This window comes from Pinus tabuliformis, chromosome Q (assembly GCF_031772625.1).
Source record: "Pinus tabuliformis cultivar Carrire ecotype Pingquan chromosome Q, CPIR1, whole genome shotgun sequence".
NCBI lineage: Eukaryota > Viridiplantae > Streptophyta > Pinopsida > Pinales > Pinaceae > Pinus > Pinus tabuliformis.
Genome location: NC_142296.1, coordinates 493,624,773 through 493,642,457, shown reverse-complemented (window position 1 = coordinate 493,642,457; position 17,685 = coordinate 493,624,773).

Here is a 17,685-nt window from a genome sequence, read left to right as displayed (position 1 = left end):
AATGTTATTATTAAATGGGAAAAGACAAGTGGAAAGTTTCATTTAAGACGACAGGTTGGCAGAATTTAATGATAGATACACATTTAATGATGAAATTTGAACATAATCTGGACAAAATCAAATCTAATGTTGAGGTTTAATGACCAAAATTGTTAGAAATATCCGAATACTGCTCAGATTAAGAATTGTTCTGAATTAAGAGCTCGAGTGATTAATAATGCGAAGAAGTTGCAGGAGACTCCGCTATATATGTTGTCTGAGTGACCTTGGGAGGAGATTGTGCAGAATTTTCGTGAGTAGGGATTGTCTGGAGTTATGGAAGCCGTAGATATGTCCACACCAACAATTTATACACCCACAGTAGCATCATCGACATCAGAAACACCGCCACCACAAAAACAACAGACATCACCAAGGTAGAAGAAAACCATGAAAGAAAGAACCAAGAAAAAATAGGACAAGAAGCCTGCCAAACCTATGAAACCTCAGAGGAAACCTGAGTAGGTCAATATTGAAGAAGAAGTGGAGGAAATAGATGCTAAGGAACGTGGCACAACGTTCATCTCACCTCTGCCCTCATATATCCCACCAAGGAATCCAAATTCCAAACCAGTAAAGGATTCCAAGGATGCAAAGTATGGGACATTCACACCACTATTGCCAGAAGTTGTGCCGATTTCAGGAGAGATTTTAGGGAAAATCCCGCAGTTGAAATTTACAGACTATGATTTTAATGACCAGAATAAGTACATGTAGTTCGCATTAGACCAGTACTTGTAGCAGGTTCACTACCAAATAGTGGAGTGATAATATTAGAACCACAACGATGGGTGAATGGGTAGTGCAGTCGGGATTGCTCAATATGTTGAATGTGTCGCACTTCAGCATAAGTTCAACAAAAATAGCACATGTGTGCCAATTATTGGTATTGATACATGATGGGCACCACTTTATGGGGAATAAGATCCCATAGTCTAAATGTTGATCTGGAGAATCACTAGATTACCTTACCAATGGCGGAACCCCGCGAAGGAGTTCATGGGAAAGGATCAGGACCGCATTGTGGTAGAGAACATGAAGAAGAAGTATGGGCTACTCAAAGGCAATAGGGTATATGACATAAAATTGATCAACGACCAAGCAGTCTACTTTGTAGCACATATTTTGGCTGAAAACATCATAAGGAAGTGTCACGCGAATGAAGTTCCTGTGTCGGTAGTGTATTTAGCTGCGCAATGTGTAAATGGAGTCCAGTATAACTGGGTTGGATATTTATACAAGGAATTCCTAGACGTATGCCACGGGGTACAGGAGAGAGGTACATCCTTCCATTGCACCTGGTTAATCTTGATCATTTCTATATTGGCATGGAAAGAGCTGGAGGATATGTAGTTTCCTCTCATAGAAGCAGATGTATGTGAGGTTGCATAGTATACTTCACTGTGGCATGCCACTCAACCATCATGAGCACAAGAGAATAGGATATTTATTATATTACATGAAAAGGATATACACATGTTAGTAAACCAGCGTCCATACCTTTCGCCGTGTTCGCACAAACGGTACAACCCTGTGGCGAGGTTCAAGGTGAATTTTTATAAATTATACATACAGGCGTGCAGAGACACGAAGAAGGAATTGCATGCATTGCCATATATGGTCAAAGGGGATGATATGGTAGAAGTAATAAAGATATGGCCTATAGAATGGATGACTATGTTGGAGGAAGAAGGCAACATCGCAATAGAAGAAGAATATATGGACACTTCGCACCATGGAAAAGGCAATGGGAAAGACAAGAAGAAGGAATCAGAGGAAGAGGAAGAGGAAGAGGAAGAAGGGTACCATGAAGAATAACATCACAAAGAATATTACCATGAGGAGGATCCTCAAGGAGGCGAGGATATGACTAAGGAGAAAGAAAAGGTAGAAACAGAGAAAACTCCTGTGAAGAAAAGAAAAAGGCAAGCCGATGATACCATTAAGAGCATAAAGAAGCATAAGGTGGATAAATCAAAACAAATCACACCAATGGTTCTCACTGAAGGTGACCTGGATCAAATTGGAGACAAGGTTCAAGAGATAAAAACAGAATCCTAGAATATGGTGGAAGATCTCTACGGTGATCTTATCACAGGTGTGCAATAGATTATTACAAAGTTGAAGATTTGGGCGCAAATATCCATACCACCAGCATAGATAGGCCAAGGACTCCATTGAGAAAGACTGATAGAAACTACATTCAGGATGAGGATAATGCAGATACCTACCAGAGCTCTATAGTTTGACTCTGTAAACGTAAAGCAGTCGGCAAAAGGTTGGGACCATGCCAATATGAACATGGCAGCACTTCCCACTCCGGTCCTACATGAATTTCACCAAGGTATCACAAATGAACTCAAGAAGCGAGAATAATGCACATCACACTTAAACATTTAAATAGAACAAGAGTGCGCTGCACTAAAGAAACAACTTGACCAGGCCATCAAGGACAAGGAACATGTAGAGCTACAACAACAAATATTGAAGGAGGTAGTCGAAGCCACTTGCAAGGAAATTCCAGACATGGATGTCCATGAGGATGAAGCAGGAGAAGACATGGTCGTGAAGCTCAGCCTTGCAGTCAAGGAGTAGAAGGATAAAATTTCTGTAGTACAATTTAAGTATTAGATTCATATTAGTGAACTGCAAATTAATTTGTAGCCAACCATGCCACCAAAAGTGTGCGAACAGAGGGAGAATGACTTAAAGAGTGGGATGCTTAGCATCTCCGCAACATTGGTAGATTGTGGAAAATTGCTGGATAAGAGAATGAAAATTTGGACTTCAGTGCAAGATGATCCAAATGTTCAGAAACTACAAGAGGAGATGCAACAAAACAACATTAGTTGGAAGAGAATCAAGAAGTTGCAAATACTTTTCCAATGTTGCAGAGGCTTGCAAAAAGTAATGATTCAAGGGAGCTGCAAAATAAAATCAAAGAGTTGAAGAAGTAAGAACAGAGTTTTATAAAAAGGACTTAGCCTTGGCAGGGTGAGGCCCTTCAACTATCACAGGCAGTTGATGAGAAGCTTCAACAACCTTGATAAAGGGAAACAAAATTGGTAAAGAAGGTTGTAGAACATGTCACAGAAGCATTATTAGAAGAAGTACACAGCGAGGAAAAGTAGCTGGTAGAGAGTCTTCAACAATTCAATAAGGCATACAACAGGATTGCAGACAAGGTCAGAGGTAAAGTAGCCGAGTGACTTAGGACGAGTCACATGTGAGTATTAGGGGCTTGTTGGGCCAAGCCCAACTTGGCTAGATTTTTGGGCAAGGAATCCAAATTTTGTGGAGCGCGCAGTACAAAGGATGTCACGGAGTGCGAAGTGGACAGTGCAACAAAGAAGTAGAGCACAACGAAGACCGTGTAACAAAATCACCGCGATGTATAGGGGCTTCACGACGAAGCCCCTCACTTTTTGTAAAAGCATGTAATATTGTAAAATTTGAATGGTTTTGGACCATAGTCCCTTGTATTTTGGAAACCATGGTATTGGGTCCAACGTAATGTAGCGATGTAATCCATCAATGTAATATTATATATAGGGATGAATAATAAAGAAGGAAGGCATAATTGAATGCAGATATGTGTTTTATGGTTGTATCCTTGTGATCTGTACTTCGCAAAAGGGGTGAGGCTCCGCAACTAGGTGTGTGGAGGCCTGGTTCTATAGTTTAGTGTGCAGACAACCTACAAGTGTGTGCGCAGGTGAAGAATTGTTTGTTATACCAAATTCTCTATTATAAGCAAAAATTATTGTGGATGTAGTCCCATGTTGGGATGAACCACAGTAAAATATGTGCCTTCATGTGTTTTTATTATTATCTTCACTTTATCTCAGTATTGTGAAGTTTATGTATGTTTATGACATGTTTAAGTGATGAATGTAATTCTGCGAAGTAATATATAAGTGTGACGTAGTTCATGAATGCGAAGTAATTTATAAGTGTTAAAGCATAATAAAATACATAATTTCCATATCATAGTATCCCTCAAGGTTGCAGAAACCTTGTTCTACAACCTCCCATAGTCACTTCGGGTGAGATTGCGACTTGCTTGCAGGTTGTTGCTGAAAATGCTAGTGATTGAGGGTTTTTTTGGTGTGCAACAAAGAATCAAACCTGGGTCATCCCAATCTCAGCCAATAAGCTGAGTGGTTTTAAATGGGTTTATTGTGTAATAAATAAAATGAAAGAGGAAAGTATAGGACTCAGTGTCCTTTAGCTCCAACAACAATCAAGAAGAGGAAAAAAAATTAAAGATAAGAATGGTTACACTGTCTAGGTGGTTGATTACGTGCAATCATGGAAAAAGGAGATGGTTTCTCTATTGTAGAAAACATCAATGTAGTATAGAAGGTATTCACATAGAGGTGGAAGAAAGGGAACACACACTGATTCCACTCATCCATATGAAGTGGATAAAAATTGTGAAGAGCATTGCAAGGAAGTTCCTCCAAGGATGGAGGTGAGAACATAGAGAGGGCAAGAAATAGAATTCATAAAAGTTGAACTCAGGAGAAAGTAGCCAGCTAAAGAACCTCACAAAGGCTTGCTAGGTAGAAATAATTATAGAGAGAAATTACTTTCCTTAAGGCTGAAGAATCCACTGGAAGATTTTAGATTGATGAATCTACTAGAGTGGGAAGAGACACTTAGGCGCTTGTAAGGGCAGATGAACCAACAAGAGTTGCCTTGGGGTTGAAGCTTTGGTGCTTGAATCATTAATTAACCACATGGAGAGGTGATATTGTTTCCCACCAGTAGCTTATCTAGTGATGAACCTTCCGTTAATGTGGACTTACTTCTCCTGAATGTGATTTGAGACTCTCTATACTGTGATAACCTGGCATGGATGATGGTTTTTTTTTATGAATCTGGAAGGACTGAGTGGAAGATTGTGTGGCTAGTGGATGAAGGTAGAGTGGCCTTGTGACATCCTATTTTAGCCTTTAATATTGGTTAATGTTTCCTCTCAAAGGCACTCCACCTCAAGCACTAGAATTTGGCTTGGGAGTGAAAGATACAAGTAACTGTGGTTGTAGTTGTCTATGGTTGGGTGGAGAGTTAGAGTGCCACTCTTAGTTGCCAAATATTTTTTAAGATAAGTATACTCTTATGCCTCTATGTATGAAATTAGCATATTTATGGTTATTGTGCTCAATCAATGACATGTTAATACTAAGGAGTGTTGTGTATTACATGAATGAGGAATGCCACTGTCCTATGTAAATATTTTAAAGAAATGGTTCATATCATATGTATTTTTGGGCTTGAAATTAGCCTAAGTTGTCAGAGTTAGGAAATATGGGTAACCTTTGTTTATGAATAATTTCTTGTGTTGAAATGTTTGAAATATTTGGCTATTGTGTTGGTATATTTTCTTATACCAACCATGTAAATATGTAAAACTCAGCCAGGATGAGGCGTAACTAAGCTTAGGAGAGACTACACTCTCATATATCTACATATTTATAATGCATATGTGGTTTTGCAGGCTGCAGACCAAGGGCCTTAGAAAAGTCTAAGAACAACAAACCGAGTTTTAGAGTCAAGCCCAAAGTTTTATCAAAATCACTGTGACTGAGCCAGTAGGTAGGGAATGGTTCTCAAAGAATTCATATTATAAGAGTCATGGGTTGGATTTTAGGGCCCAGAGGAGCTTAGTAGTCCAAAACCCTATGTGCCATGTGACCAAGTGCATCAATCCAACTATTAGCCAAGATAAATTCAGACCATTGATGACTGAGAGCTCATGGTCGTTGGATAACCCCAGAGGTTTGGTACCCCAAAGATTTCAAGGGGAGCCCCGAGAGAAAACTCCAATATTTTATTTTCAAGATGACTCGGCAGGTGGGGGTGATCAAAAAATGATTTATGTATCTCAACAAAGGAAAATATGAAATAATTATAACATGAAAATATTATTTTACCAAGCCACAGAAGGTTGAGTAGGACAAATTCCCAACATGGTGGGTGACATGGTTCTACGATTATGTGGATTTTGGATGTCAGTACATGTGGCGACATGTTTTGAGGGTTTTGGCGGCCCATGGGACCTAGATCCAAGTAGCACATGGAGTGCATGGTTGGAACCACGTAGAGGCGGATGTCACCTTAACAGAAAAGGGGTGACGACATCACCTCGAGACCTTCTCCCTGGAAGGAAACAATGAGGGACTTTGCAAGTAAATCCAAATATTTAATCTCTAGGATGTCATGGCAAGAGTTGACCTGATTACACATTGCTGCTGTGAATAATGTGAGGACATGGTGGAAAAGGGACTGCCATGGTTCCATGTAATCTCAGAAGGGTCGTCCTTGGAATAAATTGCTAGGGGTGGCAAGAATTATTACCAATAATGTTATCTCTTAGGTGGTGTAGCCTTCGAGGTTCCCTCACCTGAAATACCTCATATAGAATGTATGTGTTATGGGTTGGGTTACACCTACTATATAGTGGGGTTATTACATGACCATAATGAATGAGTCAACAACTAAGGTAGCACTTCCATGTGGCAGTGAGGTGGCTAACTGTAACAACCCTGGTTAAAAATCCATGTAAAAATATATAATACCATGTTCATTGGACACGTATTCTAAGCTGAATGGTGGGTAAGACATCATAGTGGGTGTTCATTTGGTTTACTATGGTTAAGGAAATCGAAAAAGGCTTTGGAAAGGCAACAGGGAATTTTTGACACATTTATTTATGAAAATAATTAAAATTAGGAGAAAAGGAAGGTGAAAGGTCACAGGTTGCATGTGAGGAGGAAAATGAAGGAAAATAATGGAAAATGAAGAAAATAGAGGCCTCATTGATAAAAAGGCTTCTGAGGATCAGCTGGCAAGCTTGGTCAACTCTGTTTTTCGGGAACTCTCTTCTATTCTCTCTCTCTCATACTCTTGGATACTTAGAGTTTTCTTGGAGCACTCTTGGAGGGTGTGGCATACTTGGAGTTTTGGAGAAAGAAGGAAAAAAAAATGAAGGAAATCACAAGAGGACATCGAGATCAACAGCTACAATGGGTTTTTCTTGCAGGTACCGAGTTGCATGTATGTTTTCCTCACTAATTTTGGCGTGCATGGAACATGCATGTGGTTTATTGGTCATAATCTGTTATTGGCATGGAGGATTGCCTAGATTGACATTGGATTTTCCTAGCCTTGGCATTTCCTAGATAGCCATGGGGTTGTGGGTTTATTTCTTTGTTTTTCTGGTTGGTTCTCATGTTTCCTTTAGCTTGGGTTGATTTATTAGTTCCCGAAGCCTTGTTTGGACAAACACTCTAGAAGCCTTGTAACGACCTGGGTTGAGTTATTAGTCCTAGAACCTTGGTTAGAAAAACATTTTGGAAGACCTGTAACAACTTGGGTTGAGTTACTAGTCCTGGAAGCCTTGGTTGAACAAATTCTCTGGAAGCCCTTGGTGGGTTGAGTTACTAGTCCTGGAAGACTTGGTTAGATAAACTCTCTGGAAACCCGTAAAAAAATATGGGTTGAATACTAGTGATAGAGCCTTGGTTGGACAAATTCTCTGGAGCCTGACATTAGCCGTTGGTTGAGTTAATAGTCCTGGAAGCCAAGCTGGGAAAAACACTCTGGAGCCCTGGAAGGCTTGGGTATAGACCAATCTGGTGATGGTTGGTGATGTCTAACTGTGAGGTTGAATCATTGTTTGATGGGTTCAGGTGGCTTAGCCTTTGAAAACCTAGATAGTTTGATTGATGTATTTTATGAGATCCCACATTCATGCTTGGAATATGGCACAAGGGTTGAGCATTGGGTGAGGGCTTGCTCAATCAAATTAATATTCCAAACCTCAATATGCTACCATTGGGATCATATAACATACTTTTGGGTATGAATTGGCTGTACCTGCATCGAGCTAAGGTAGATTGTTTTGAGAAGACCATCGAGTGCCTGGATGAAGTTGGAGAGCCTAGAGTATTATGTGGAAAGTTGAAACCCACATCAATGAGATTAATTTCAGCTATACAAGCCAAGAGAAGTTTCAAAAAGAGATGTGTTCTATTTATTGTGCAAATATATAATAGAACTGAAGCTAATTACAGCATTGAGAATGATGGAAGTGATATCCTGAGGAGATACCACGTTTCACTATAGTTTTAAGATGTACACCCTAAAAAAATTCCTAGTTTTCCTTCTCACTGAGAAGTAGACTTTTCCATTGAATTAGTGTCAGGAGCCACTCTAGAATCCAAAGCTCCATTAGAATGAGTAATCCATAATTAGTTGAGTTGAAGCTATAGATCAAGGAGATGTTGGAGAAAGGATACATAAGGCTAAGTGTTTCTCCATGGGGAGCACCAGTTTTATTCATGAAGAAGAAAGATGGCACACTTAGGTTGTGTATTGATTATAGGAAATAAAATAAAGTGACCATCAAGAATAAGTATCCATTTCCATGGGTTGATGATTTATTTGATTAGTTGATAGGAGCAGCAATATTCTCAAAGATTAATCTAAGGTGAAACTGTCATCAAGTGGGCATAAAAGATGAGGATATCCATAAAAGAACCTCCAAAACGAGGAATGTGCATTATGAGTTAGTGGTAGTTCCCTTTGGGCTTAAAAATGCACCTGCAACTTTTATGTTCCTTATGAACAATGTGTTACACCCTTACGTGGATAAGTTTTTGATAGTGTTCGTTGATGATTTTTTTGTCTATTCAAAGACCAAGGAGGAACATTAAGAACATCTGGGCATATTGCTACAATTGTTAAGAGAGCATAAGATTTATGCAAATCTAAGTATGTTTAACTTCTTTCAGTCACAAATCCATTACTTGGGACACATTGTCTCAAAAGAGGGAGTATTGCTTGATATAGAGAAGGTTAAGGCCATGATAGAATGGCCAATGCCAAAAAACGTGGATGAAGTTAGATCCCTCATGGGAATGGCATGCTATTATAGGAGATTTATTAAAAATTTATCCAAGATTGATTTTCCAATTACAAACTTGGAAAGGAATTAAAAAAAATTGAATGGACAACTGATTGTTGAATCAACTAACGCAGTTGTTAACTAATGCAGTAATACTAATAATTGCATACCTAGAAAAATATTTTATTGTATGCATGGATGCTTGCAAAGATGGTCTTGGTGGAGTATTAATGCAAGAAGGGCAAGTGGATTGTTACGAATCTTGAAAATTAAATGAACATGAGAAAAACTATGCGATTCATGATTTTGAATTAGCTTCCATCATCCATGCATTGAAGATGTGGAGGCATTACCTCATCGACATAAGGTTTACTCTAATGATCGATCATGGAGGGATGAAATATTTTTTGAACAACCCAAGTTAAAAACAAGGCAATATAGATGGATGGCTCAATGAATTTGACTTTTAAATCAAATATTTAAAAGGGTACAATTAAACCATATAGTAGCCATGAGTTCTTATGGAATTGATATTGAAGAAAGGATAAAAATGATAGACATAGGATGAAAAATATCAAAAACTTAAAAAGAAATTGCAGCAAGGTTCTGAGATAACAAAAAGTAGGGATATAGCCTTTTGTGAAAATGGGTTGATTAAATTTAGAAGAAGAATTTATGTGCCAAATAAAAATGAATTGAAGAAACTCATACTAAAAGAGTTTCATGTAAAGACGTACTTTGGCCATCCATCTTATCGAAAGACTCTTACATCCATCAAGAAATTCTCTTTTTGGGCTGATTTGAAAATGGAGGTGGTAGATTTAATCTCCAAGTGCATAGAGTGCCAAAAAGTAAAGGATGAATGAAAGCACTCAACTAGTTTATTGTGGCCTATTCCTATTCTAGAATGGAAGTGGGAAGTGATTTCTATTGATTTGATCATAGGGCTTCCAAAGAATCCTAAGCAACATGACACAATCATGGTAGTAGTTGATAATTTGAGCAAAGTGGCTCACTTTGTGTTTGTTGAGTACACAAACTAAGCTAGTGAAGAAGCTTAAATTTTCATTAGGGAAACAATGAGGCTGCATGAAGTTCCTACGAGGATTATCTCAGATAAAGATGCCAATTTTTCTTCAAATTTTTGGAGAGAATCATTTGCAGGCACGAGAACAGAGTTCACTTTTAGTATGGCATACCATCCTTATTGTTGGCATGAGGGGGCCTGACCCAGGTTCAACGTTAGTAATCCAAACAAATCCCTACACTACTAGCCCTTTCGGCATTAGCCTGCAGAGCGTAGACTAAAGTCGCACCCGAAGCAGTATGGGGGGATGCTGGAACCAAGTTTCCGCACCATTGAGATGGTTGTGATGTTGGTTTATTCCGGCTATACCTGCCTTCACGCAGGTTTCTTAGCCCTCCGTTCCACCCTTCAGTACCTTCGTGAAAGGGTACAATTAGCTTTCGTGCAGCCCTAACCTGCGGTTCAGGGACTTTTGCGCTGCTAGGGCAGCGAACTGCGATATTTCCCAAACTAGGCTAAGTGTATTACTTATCTTATTAACTTATCTTAGTTAGCTTCATGTAAACATATGTTCTTACTTGCGTTCACTTAACCAACACATTTACATACAATCATGCATCATATAAGCATTATAAGTGAAATTCGTACCCAACATAACGAGATGCATAAACAGGAAATAAAGACGCATAAATTGTAGAATACTTCTCTTTATTGATAATTCTGGACGATTATAGACTCGAACCGCCCTGCGCACTCAACTGCAGGGGACCATGCACTCAACTTCAGACTTCTAGGCCTCTACACACTCAACTGCAGAGCCTCTACCTACGTTACGACTCAAACTTAGATTTCTACTTCAGAGCTATCTCTCATACATCATATATTCATGTCTTCATTGATTGATTCCTTCATTGTTCTAACTACTTAGAGCTTAGCTCTATTTATACAATCCCATGGTCGCGGGCCATGGGTAGATCTTTTATAGCGACATTACATTTCCAAAATAAGGGCAGACAACCCTATGACTCTTTAACGCCTATGCGCTCCACAACCACAAAATGCAGAGTATTTACAATTGGATTACAAAATTTGACCAAAACATGGGCTTTTAGCCCCAAAACTGCCCTTAGGGGATGTCGTGCCCAATAGGCCCCCAACACAAACATCGTGACTCGCCCTCGAGTCACTCTACAAGTGTGGAGATCTTAGCACGAAGACCTCCCAGCACTGTTTGGATAACCGCAACCTCGACAGTGCACTGAGCGATCACCTGCTGGACTTCTTCCACTCTTTGCTCGGTGACTGCCATTGAACTGCTGCCCTGAATCTTCTATTGAGGTGCCTGCAGTGTCGTGAGCTTTCCTTCAATGGAAGTTTTGATCGTATATGACTCGTCTATACATGGTTGTAGGCGTGCTTTTAGGACTACTTATTTGTGCCGAGCGGCATCCACCTGTTCCTTAAGTGCCTTTGCCTCCTGCATCCATGTGAGCCTCTGTGTAATGGTGACTGTCTGCACGATCCCTTTGACCTCATGATATCTTTCTTGTAGCTTGTGCGCCTTTGTCTCTAGGTGCTCTACATTCGGGTCCTCCTATAGGGTGGTCAGGACCTCGAATGATTGTTCAAAAAGTCGCATACAGTCTGCTACTGCACTGTCGACTGCCGCTATTGCTGTTGTAATAGTGGTGGTACTTTTTTCCATGACTTTTGGCTGAGTTGAAGGCTGAGACCTCAACTGCAATTCTGTGATCTACCGGTTCAGCTCCAGATGAATCCTGGCAATCTCTGATCAAGCATTGCACACACTCTTGGCTAACTTGCAGACGCACGCCTCAACCGGTTCTTCTGCCTGAATGTCCAACTCCATTACAATGATAGTGTACCTCGCTCTTGTCTTCCTTTGTGGCTGAATGGGTCCTACAAAATCTATTGCCCATGTTTCGAAGGGTTGCAACATCATTTGTGGATTCAAAGGCATTTCATCCCTCTGTGATGGCCTGCCTGTTCTTTAACATACATCACACGCCTTGTAATATGCTTTTGAATCCTGATGAAGGGTCGGCCACCACAACGCGACGCGTAGAATCTTCTACGCATTTTCTCTCCCTACATAATGTCCTCTCATGGCGCCCCCATGAGCATCCGCGAGGATTCTACTTCGTTCAAACTCAGGTACATACTGTCGCAATATCTCATCAGTCCCCATATTGTATATATTCCAAGCAATGAGAGAGAAGTTTGTTGCGCGTACCACTAATTCCTTCTTTTGCTAGACATAGTATCCTTTCGATGTAGTTCCTGTTGTTAGGAAGTGTATGATATCCTTGAAATGACCATCCACGACGCACACTGCAAATAGCTATGTGTCAGGTAATCCTTCCTCCAAGTTAGTAGGCTCCTCCCCTGTTTCCAGGGAAAATTTTAAGAAGCCCCCCTAAATTTACATGTATAATAAATGGGCGAATCTCCATGGTATATAGGAAAAATGGAAGGCGATTTTATCAATAATATGATATGTATATGTAATTTTTTGGCGAATCTCTCACCAGGCATGGTGAATATTTTACTCAATTATAAAATCTTGTGTTTATTGAATACACAAATGAAATCATTGCATTTCTTTAAAATATCTTTTGAAATCAAAATTACAGATATTTGATACCTTTCGGGGGTTAGTAGATCCAGAGTAAAGATGGATCTATGCTGGTTTAATTCCCCCATTTAAATAGGCTACATTCCACGTGAATACCATGGGTCAATACCATGTGCCGTTTTGGTGAATACCATGGGTCAATACCATGTGCCATTTTTATTTTTATTAATACTAATATTAGGGTAAATAATGTTTTTTTGCATGGTATTAATAACAATCTAGTCCATGGTATTTGTCCCATAGTATTTTTCCCATAGGTTTCACCTAAATATAACCCATTTTTTGAGTGTTGGTAAATATAAGGTGACTTATGGAGTAAATATAAAAAAATGTTTTATTTGTTTACCATACCTCTCGTTTATTTATATTTTTATTAATTTACCATACCTCTTTCACAAATATGGTATTTGGCCCATAGGATTCACTTAAATAAAACGTCTTTCTTGAGCCTTCATAAATAGAACGAGGGTTATGGACTAAATATAAAAAGAGGTTTTATTTATTTACCATGTGTCTAGTTTATTTATATTTTTATTTATTTACCATACCTTTTGAGTAAGTATAAAAAACGTTTTATTTATTTACCATACCTCCACTTTACTTATATTTTTATTTGTTCACACCCTTGCATGTATATAGGTGACTTATGGAGTAAATATAAAAAAAAAATTTATTTATTTACCATACTTCTCATTTATTTATATTTTTATTAATTTACCATACCTCTTTTATAAATATGGTATTTGGGCCTTTGGCCCATAGGATTCACTTAAATAAAACCTATTCTTGAAAATGGGCGAATGGATTCACTTAAATAAAACCTATTCTTGAAAATGGGCGAATGGAAGGTTGTAACTCCTAATTTCAAGGGCTAAATTTACCTTTTTTACCCTCTCCCTTAAAAGAAGGTGGGCTATCTGAGGTGATTTGTAAAAGTGTACTATGATACAAAATAATCGCCCACTAAAAATTTAAAACCCCTTAATTTCGCCAAAGGGCGAACATTCGCCCCTAAAATCACCCCTACCTGTTTCGATGCGTGACAGATGGTCTGGTCCAGCGTTCAATCGTCGAGGCTTCACAACAACTTCAAAATCATACTCTTGGAACAATAAGAGCCATCTGCAGATTCACGCCCCCAACACATGTTTATTGACTAGGTACTTCAGTGCAGAGCGATCCGTATACATCTTAAATTAGCCTTCTAGCAAGTAGTGTCAATACTTCTGGAGTGCATACACCATAGCTAGCCCCTCGTGCTCAATGGTGGAATAGTTCTTCTCCGCTTTGGATAATCTGCGGCTTGCGAACGTGATAGGGTGCTCCAAGCCTTCTCTTCCATCCCGTGTTAGTACTGCCCCGAATGTTATACATGACGCGTCAACATGTACATGAAACTCTTTCTTCCAGTTCGGGAAGACTAGAATCGGCGCGGTAACCATCTTTTCTTTCAATATATCCAATATTTTCTTATAGTCATCGTTCTAGCAGAATGAGACATCCTTCTTCAAAAATTTTTCCATTGGCGCGGTGATCTGGGCATAGCCTTTGATAAAATTTCTGTAATATTTTGTGTGTCCGAGAGTAGCATGTAACTATTTCACACTCCTTGACGCTTCCAAGTTCAGAATCACCGCGATCTTCACAAGGTCTACCATCAGCCCTTGTCTGCAAACCACATGCCCCAATAGGTTCCCAAAAGGAATGCAAAACAGACACTTCTTAAGGTTGAGCACGATCTGGTATCTTCGACAGGTATCCAGCATCAAGTGCAAGCTCGTTACATGGCACTTAACCAGCCCAAATATAGTCCAATCATCAAAATAGACCTCGAGGAACTTATGAATAAATTCCTTGAATACTGTGAAAACCACGCGTGAAAAGATAGCAGGCACACTCTTCAACCCAAATGGCATTACAGTGTATTGAAATCAACCCCACTCAGTCGTGAAGGTTGTCTTGTTCATATCCTCTGGTGTAATTTTGATTTGGTGGTACCCAAAGAACCCATCAGTGAAGGAATACACTTCCTGGCCACCTACATTGTCCAACACTTCATCTGTGAATGGAGTAGGGAAAGGATATGCACACAAGTGTCATTGTATTTTATGAGATCCACGCATATCCTTATCTCGTCCTTCTGCTTTTTCTCTTGCACTACCATTGGGCTTACCCAATCGGATTCCTCCATAGGCTCAATGATGCATGCTGCTAGCATTTTGTCTATCTCTAAGTGGAACTTCTCCTTGTATTTCGGATTTAGGCGGTAAGGCCTCTACTTAACTAGCTTCGCATCGGGTTTTAATGTGATCTTCATCACTCCTAGATATCCAATTATTACTTTCAAATCTGTAAACTTGGTAGGGAATAAGTCCTGGTATTCGTGGAGAAATTCAGCAACCTTATCCACCATCGCGTCATCCAGTAGTCTCCAATCTTTGAAAATTTGGGTTTGCCTCCGTACCAATGTTCACCTATTTAGTTTTCACCGACGTGGTTATATTAGGGTTCTCAATCTGCGGTCCTTGAACCTCGCGGTGGCCTTCTGTTTCTAGAATGTTAATCTTCTACGGATCCTCGTCCTCCTCTTCAGTAGTCACATTATAAAATTTGATTGCGTGACTCAGTTGAGTAGCCCATTCAGGCTGAATAAGGTCTAAAGGATCTTGGGGTATCCTAAAGATGGCTGCTTTCACCTCTTGTAGCGCTTCATCAATATTGTCAAACCCGTCCTCAAAACTGAATGTCATCATGAATCCTTCGCGCAGGATATCCCATTCAACTGTCCCATGGTGGAGCTCCATTTCTATATACCAATTCATTGGGATAACATCCAAGGTATGATAGAACAAGTGCACCCACTCAGGTTGTGGCTTTTCTCCATAAGCCTGCGTCCATTTGGCCAAATGTGCGCGCAGATCATTTTGTCCATCGTACTTGTCTATCAGTCCCACCTTAGGCTTCCAAAATCGTGCTCTCATCATCCTTCTACATTCACACCAATAATCGAAGCTTCCCTTGTGTGTACCCCACAATCTTGCAGGTGTAGCGTACAGTGCCTAGTCCAAGGCCTGGAAGCGTTGTTTTTCTGGCACCTCCCTTTCAAATGCATCCCAAAAGGTATCTACCTCATTTAGATCATCATAGCTAGGCAGATTTATTTCCTCTGATGACACACAGCACAGCGACCAGATCATCATGTTGCAATTCAACGTAGTTACTTCGTGTAATCGATTTTGCTAGCGTTCTATTTCTTCGACGGAGTCCGAAGTGTAGGAACTCTCGTGATCCCACATAATCCGTCCATCCGGGGTGGAATTTACCCAATCTTGGTCTCGCTCTATTATCTTTTAGATGCAATCCATATCATCACCACTCTCATAGTTGCAGACTAGTTTCGTATAGCGCGATCCTTGAGCAGGATCCAGGGGTATTATTACGCGCAGTGATTTCTTCTTAAAGGTCATCTTTCGCTTGTTCAGATTTATTACCCTGTTCATATCAGTAGCCCAGTCAATTCCCAGAAGTTTAGGGTAGGGATTTCTATCATCTACTATCTCTATTACTTCAAAATCATCCGGTGCACTCACTCCCTTAATATCCACGGTCACCCCCTGTAGCCACCCCATGGGTATGATTTTCTATTGATTCGCCATCCTTAGTTGAATCGAAGACCATTCAGCGTAGGTCTCCCCATTCTCTCCCAAGTCTTCTTTGGTAGGATATTTGCATTTGACCCCAAATCCAGAATGACTTGATCCATTTCATATTCTCCGATCTGCGCGGTGAGTCTCATTTCATGCCCCATCCTTGTCTTATGCTTGCCAATATTTCGTACTACACGTGGTTCACTTTGCGTGGTTCTAGTGCATCTATTGATGAGTTCTTGTAGCCCTTTCATGACCATACTGTCATGCAGTAACTTCATACAGGTTTCCAGGAAAGTTGTGAGCATAGAGGGGTCCATCTCCAGCTTAGGCTTATCCTCGCTTTCTGAGGTGGAGGCCTCAGCGAAGCTCTTCTTAGCTTCCATGAATGCTTCATGAGCGTGGTCCAAATTGAACTCAGCCTCTTTCACTAGGGCTTTGTGAACCTAGGTACTCTCGTCTGGTTGTTTCCCCTTATCATCTGCAGGTTCTGAGTCGGGGGAGGTGGTAGTGCTCCTTTGTCACGTATCCTAGCTATCAGCGTAGGAAAATATTTTGTTTCATGAAAAAAATTAGCATGAAATACTTGCATGACAGACAAGTTTGATTAGTGCAATCGTGGGCATAGTGTCCTGGTCCTCCATAATTGTAGCAAATCAACTGCCCTTGACCTCTACTAGGTCCTCCTCTGCCTTGGCCTCATCCGCGCCCTTGAAATCCTGTCTGTGCCATCCCTGCATTTTGGTCAAGGGGCTGCATTTCAGCTTGAACCTTGTATGTCAGAGTTCTATCCATCATCAATTCATAGCTCCTGCAAGTACGCTCATCATGTCCTCTCGACCTACAAAAGTTGCAGAACAACTGTTGTGATGCTTGCACATAGTTCTATAGCAAGTGACAGTTATCCGTGGCATATTTTTTGGCTACCTGACAGATAGCGCACCATAAAGCAGACACCGCTTTAGGTCCTGCTTGAGTATTCGGCCTTAAAGTCATCAGTCCTCCTCCTGCAAGGTAATTCATGAAGACCAGGAAATGGTATTTGTCATGACCCTGACTCTTGCATTTCAAGCACCATACTTCCTCACATACCTCTAGCCGAACCATCCTGTCCTGCTTTAGACTTTGTATCTCAAGGCATAGATTCTTTAGGTGCACATGGATCTGTTGGACTCCTAGATTAGGATCCTACATCGGAGTCTCATCTAGTCTCATGGAAATATCCAAGGCCTCTGCCTGAGTTGTTATCTTTTGCTGCGACAACACACTCCTTAACTGTGGTAGTAACAAAGCCACAAACCACTCGGGATGTTGTCCATCTGTCAAATTCATGTTGGCTTCATGGATTGTACATTTCATCCTTTGATCAAGTTCCCAAGGCGTCTCGCCTGGTTGCATCACG